Below are 6,746 nucleotides of genomic sequence, written 5' to 3' on the forward strand. Positions count from 1 at the left end.
AACTAGGGAATTTTCAACTTAGGGCTTAAAAAAAAGAGAGAGATTTAAAGAAAAACTGGAAAAAGAAATAGGAAGGAAACAACAGAAACAGGAGGAGGTGAGTATATGAGCTTGCTATTGCTGATATAACAAATTACCACACACTTAATGGCTTATAACAACACAAACATATTATCTTAGAGTTCTTGAGGTCAGAATTCCAATACAGGTCTTACTGGGCTAAAACTCAAGAAGTTGGCAAGGTTACAATTATATATTTTCAGTTAACTGTAGCCATACTACTACTTACAGACTAGCCAAGTTTGGAGTGTTCTCATAAATGCTCATCATTGTTAATAATCAGAGTGTTGTCTATCAAACAGAGGTGAGTTCTTATCTTCCTCCTGTTTAAATTTCTAAAGTTAGCGGGGGAAAAGCTGGTGTGAGTATATGCTCAGTTGTGTCCAACTCTTTGAGACCCCATGGACTGTAGCCTGCCAGATTCCTCTGTCCATGGAATTTCCCAGGCAAGAATGCTGGAGTGGGTTGCCATTTCCTACTCCAGGGGATCTTCCTAATCCAGGGATCAAACCCTTGACTCCTGCATTGCAGGAGGATTCTTTACCACTGAGCCACGTGGGAAGCTCACTATGAATAAAGGGAAATATAAATTCAAATACACTATTAGTGTGCAAATAGATACAATTCTTTTAATGAGCAATTTGGCTTTCTATCTCGTCTTTTTTCATTTTCTGCTTTGGGATAATTTTTTAAATTGATGAACAGTTAATTTACAATGTTGTGTTAGTTCCAAGTTTTGAATGACTCAGTTATATATTAATATGTATGTATAAATTTTTTCAGACTCTTTTCCATTATAGGTTATTTTTGAGTACAGTTCCCTGTGTCATACAATAGATCCTTACTATTTACCTATTTTATATACAGTAGTATGTATATATTAATCCCAAACTCCTATCTCCCCCATCTCTTGTCTTTCAAATCATAAAATATCCATATCTTTTAAGGTAGTAATTGCACTTTTTAAGAATCTATTCTAAGAAAATAAGCTAAAATATACGGGAAATATCACAGGTACAAAATTTTTATCAGCAGCGAGGGAAAAGTTAGAAACATCTCAATGTCCAACTGTAGAAAAAGATTTAAGTGTATGGATTTTAAGGACTGAAATGTTGATGCTAAAACAAGGAAAAAAGGTTTATTATGAAGGCTATATGTCAAACTGGAAAAAATATACATGTTTATACCTAAATATTACATTTATATTACCTGTGATATTTCCCCTATATTTTAGCTTATTTTCTTAGAATAGATTCTTTAAAAGTGCAATTACTACCTTAAAAGATATGGATATTTTATAATTTGAAAGACAAGAGATGGGGGAGATAAATTAGGACTTTGGGATTAATATATACATAATGCTAAGTTGCTTCAGTCGTGTCCGACTGTGTGCAACCCCATAGATGGCAGCCCACCAGGCTTCCCCATCCCTGGGATTCTCTAGGCAAGAACACTGGAGTGGGTTGCCATTTCCTTCTCCAATGCATGAGAGTGAAAAGTGAAAGTGAAGTCACTCAGTCGTGCCTGACTCTTAGCGATCCCATGGACTGCAGCCTACCAGGCTCCTCCATCCATGGGATTTTCCAGGCAAGAGTACTGGAGTGGGGTGCCATTGCCTTCTCCATATGCATACTACTGTATATAAAATATATACTACTTATATAAAGCATATAAAAAATATACTACTGTATATAGAAGTCAGGTATATATATTAAAAAACTAGGTAAACAGTAAGGACCTATTGTGAAAAGGAGAGAAGCAAAAAGCAAAGGAGAAAAGGAAAGATATAAGCATCTGAATGCAGAGTTCCAAAGAATAGCAAGAAGAGATAAGAAAGCCTTCCTCAGCGACCAATGCAAAGAAATAGAGGAAAGCAACAGAATGGGAAAGACTAGAGATCTCTTCATGAAAATTAGAGATACCAAAGGAACATTTCATGCAAAGATGGGCTCCATAAATGACAGAAATGGTATGGACCTAACAGAAGCAGAAGATATTAAGAAGAGATGGCAAGAATACACAGAAGAACTGTACAAAAAAGATCTTCATGACAAGATAATCACGTTGGTGTGATCACTCACCCAGAGCGAGACATCCTGGAATGTGAAGTCAAGTGGGCCTTAGAAAGCATCACTATGAACAAAGCTAGTGGAGGTGATGGAATTCCAGTTGAGCTATTTCAAATCCTGAAAGATGATGCTGTGAAAGTGCTTCACTCAATATGCCAGCAGATTTGGAAAACTCAGCAGTGGCCACAGGACTGGAAAAGGTCAGTTTTCATTCCAATCCCAAAGAAAGGCAATGCCAAAGAATGCTCAAACTACCGCACAATTGCACTCATCTCACACGCTAGTAAAGTAATGCTCAAAATTCTCCAAGCCAGGCTTCAGCAATACATGAACCGTGAACTTCCAGATGTTCAAGCTGGTTTTAGAAAAGGCAGAGGAACCAGAGATCAAATTGCCAACATCCGCTGGATCATTAAAAAAGTAAGAGAGTTCCAGAAAAATATCTATTTCTGCTTTATTGGCTATGCCAAAGCCTTTGACTGTGTGGATCACAAGAAACTGTAGGAAATTCTGAAAGAGATGGGAATACCAGACCACCTGACCTGCCTCTTGAGAAACCTGTATGCAGGTCAGGAAGCAACCGTTCGACTGGACATGGAACAACAGACTGGTTCCAAATAGGAAAAGGAGTTCGTCAAGGCTGTATATTGTCACCCTGCGTATTTAACTTATATGCAGAGTACATCACGAGAAACGCTGCGCTGGAAGAAGCACAAGCTGGAATCAAGATTGCCGGGAGAAATATCAATAACCTCAGATATGCAGATGACACCACCCTTATGGCAGAAAGTGAAGAGGAACTAAAAAGCCTCTTGATGAAAGTGAAAGTGGAGAGTGACAAAGTTGGCTTAAAGCTCAACATTCAGAAAACAAAGATCATGGCATCCGGTCCCATCACTTCATGGGAAATAGATGGGGAAACAGTAGAAACAGTGTCAGACTTTATTTTTTGGGGCTCCAAAATCACTGCATTTGGTGATTGCAGCCATGAAATTAAGAGACGCTTACTCCTTGGAAGGAAAGTTATGACCAACCCGGATAGCATATTGAAAAGCAGAGACATTACTTTGCCAACAAAGGTCCGTCTAGTCAAGGCTATGGTTTTTCCTGTGGTCATGTATGGATGTGAGAGTTGGACTGTGAAGAAAGCTGAGTGCCGAAGAATTGATGCTTTTGAACTGTAGTGCTGGAGAAGACTCTTGAGAGTCCCTTGGACTGCAAGGAGATCCAACCAGTCCATTCTGAAGGAGATCAGCCCTGGGATTTCTTTGGAAGGAATGATGCTAAAGCTGAAACTCCAGTACTTTGGCCACCTCATGCGAAGAGTTGACTCATTGGAAAAGACTCTGATGCTGGGAGGGATTAGAGGCAGAAGGAGAAGGGGACGACAGAGGATGAGATGGCTGGATGGCATCACTGACTCGATGGATATGAGTCTGAGTGAACTCCGGGAGCTGGTGATGGACAGGGAGGCCTGGCGTGCTGTGATTCCTGGGGTCGCAAAGAATTGGACACGACTGAGTGACTGAACTGAAATATTACATTGGGAAGTAAGAAAGTAGAGTATAAAACTTTATGTAAATTCACAGTAGTATTGTGCACAATTGTCAAAAGGGGAAAGTAAGCCAAGTGTTCACTGATGAATGAACAGATAAACAAATGTGATATTTGTACACAGTGGAATATTTTTCAGCCTTAAATATGAAGGACATTCTGACACATGCCACGTGGATAAACCTTCAGGACATTAGGCTAAGTTTAATAAGCCAGTCACAAGAAGACAAATGCTGTTGATTTCACTTATTTGAGCTAACTAGAGTAGTGGAATTCATAGAATCAGAAAGTAAAAAGGTTTCAGGGATCTGGAGGGAGGAGGAAGTAAGTTTCTGCTTTGCAAGCTAAGAAACTTCCAGAGTTTGGCTGGTTGCACAACAATATGAATATACTTAATGCTACTGAACTTTCACTTTAAAATGGCTAAGATGATAATTTTTTTATTATGTGAATTTTATTATAATCAATTTTAAATTTTATGTGCGTTGCAATTTTTTAATCTATAAAAATTTCATATGCATAAGACAAATGCATGCGTGCGTGCTCAGTTGCTTCAGTCGTGTGCAACCCCATAGCCTGTAGCCCACCAGGATCCTCTGTTCATGGGATTCTCCAGGCAAGAATACTGGAGTTGGTTGCCATGCCCTTCTCCAACATAAGACAAATATACCTAAGTTATATTAGTGGTTATGCTAAATGGCATAACAGTTCCATCATCTAATTGCTAAATGGAATCCGGTCCCATCACTTCATGGCAAATAGATGGGGAAACAGTGGAAACAGTGACAGACTTTATTTTGGGGGGCTCCAAAATCACTGCAGATGCTGACTGCAGCCATGAAATTAAAAGACGCTTGCTCCTTGGAAGAAAAGTAAACAGCATATTACAAAGCAGAGACATTACTTTACCTACAAAGGTCCACTTAGTCAAAGCTATTGTTTTTCCAGTAGGCAAGTATGGATGTGAGAGTTGGACTATAAAGAAAGCTGAGCACCGAAGAATTGATGCTTTTGAACTGTGGTGTTGGAGAAAACTCTTGAGAGTCCCTTGGACTCAAGGAGATCCAATCAGTCCATCCTAAAGGAAATCAGTCTTGAATATTCATTGGAAGGACTGATGCTGAAGCTGAATGGGAAGAACTGACTCACTGGAAAAGACCCTGATGCTGAGAAAGATTGAAGGCAGGAGGAGAAGGGGTCAACAGAGGATGAGATGGTTGGATGGCATCACTGACTCAAGGGACATGAGTTTGAGTAAGCTCCAGGAGTTGGTGATGGACAGGGAAGCCTGGCATGCTACAGTCCATGGGGTCACAAAGAGTTGGACACGACCGAGCGACTGAACTGAACTGACTGATGCTAAATGGCAAAAACTATAGATTTCTTTATTATGCAAATTATTTTGAAAAGATTTAAAAATAAAAAGTCACCAGTAAAAGTAAGAGCTCAGTCTGTGTGTCATTAGACTTGTAGATGCTGAGTCCCCAGGAGTAATCCATTTCTAGGCAGATCAGCCTGTTGAGAATAATCTGGAACTGAAATAGAACTTAGAGGCTCTTTGACAGTGGTTCTGTTATCACTCCAGTTAAAGTGGCTGGAACACAGCATCATCAGACAGACAGCTTTTTTCTCCAGACCAAAGAACATATATAACCCAATTACACTTACATTTGGCTGTGGTCCACGTGGCCTGCCAGAGTAAATGGTCCTGTGACTGGGACACAGAGGGTGCTTTTGTTTCTCATTGCTTCCTCTTTCTCTTGCTTTCAGATATTTAACAATCAGTCCCAACTTCCTCTTATATCAAGTATAGGTCAGCATTCCAGCCTCAGACTGGAGAGGTTTGGTTCTTGTCAGAGGCTTCTAAAAAGGCAGCCAGGGGATTGTTGCATTAATGGCTGTGATCTACATGGCATTGTGTGTGCATGCTCAGTCGCTCAGTCATGTCCAACTCTTTTTGACCGAACCAGCTGGCCGTCAGGCTCCTCTGTCCATGCAATTTTCCAGGCAAGCATACTGGAATGGGTTGCTATTTCTTCCTCCTGGGGATCTTCCTGATTCAGGGATCAAACCTGTGTCTCCTGCTTCTCCTGCATTGACAGGCAGATTCTTTACCACTGAGCCATCTGTGGGCCCTGCAAATGGGATCTATGTCCCCATAGGAATGTCTTTGTCTTGTAAACCGGGGAAAGAGCCTGTTTCAGATAAATGGAAAAGAGACGTTTAAAACACCAATAAATAAGTAATAAACAGCAATAAATAAGTAGACTGAGGATGGGGACATTCAACCACCTCCCCACATGCCCACTAGCTTCCTTTCTCCCTCAGTGCTCTTAAGGAGAAAGCCTTGCCTATGAAGGCAGCAGACCCAGAAATTAGCTCCCTTATCCCTGCAGCCAGGTCCCTCCAGACTCAGTCTGAATTTCCTTTGGCCAGTGCCACCCAGGGGAGCCTGCAGCTGTCCTTTTACAGTGCAGAACATGGTAGGAGAGTGCCCTGGTGTGACTTGTCCGTGATGGGTGCTTCTGCCTGTTGCTTCTCATCTGCTTGTTGCTGTTGCCCAGTCACTAAGTCGTGTCTGACTCTATGCGACTCCATGCTTCCTTGTCCATCACCATCTCCCAGAGGTTACTCAGACTCATGTCCCTTGAGTCGATGATGCCATCCGACCATCTCATCCTCTGTCACCCCCTTCTTCTCCTGCCCTCAATCTTTCCCAGCGCTGGGGTCTTTTCCAATGAGTTGGCTATCTCACTCTTTTTCCTTTGATTCTTCAATACAGTCCTAAGCCTCATGTCTGTACGCTTGGCTATCTGGAACTCTCTACCTACTATCAACACCCCTTCATCTTCTCCTCTCTGGTCAGGGCCCTCCTTTCTAATTTTTTACTGCCTCTCGTTATGTCATTTCAAAGTCCTCCCTTAACCTGGCATTTCCCCCTGATGACCAGGGCGTACCAGCTCTGCCTAATTTGACTCAAGTCTGCTCTGCTCAGGACACACAGCCCCAGCTACATCTTACCAGTCAGTGTTCCCACCTCCTTTCCTTTAGTATCCATTGTGT

At 41.4% G+C, this 6,746-nt stretch overlaps 1 protein-coding gene across 2 annotated transcripts in view; it reads right to left on the minus strand.

Annotated features, from left to right (window-relative positions):
* SLC18A1 (solute carrier family 18 member A1) overlaps window positions 1-5,878 on the minus strand; it is a 55,955-nt gene extending 50,077 nt beyond the window's left edge. For both annotated transcript variants that reach the window (XM_086414397.1, XM_086414396.1), the window contains exon 1: window positions 5,352-5,878. The gene's annotated coding sequence lies outside the window, so the exon portion shown is untranslated. The remainder of the gene's footprint in view (window positions 1-5,351) is intronic.
* Between the last annotated feature and the right edge of the window lie 868 nt (window positions 5,879-6,746).

Source organism: Bos grunniens, chromosome 8 (assembly GCF_055505025.1).
Source record: "Bos grunniens cultivar Pamir isolate PY7600 chromosome 8, Bosgru_T2T1.0, whole genome shotgun sequence".
Taxonomy (NCBI): domain Eukaryota; kingdom Metazoa; phylum Chordata; class Mammalia; order Artiodactyla; family Bovidae; genus Bos; species Bos grunniens.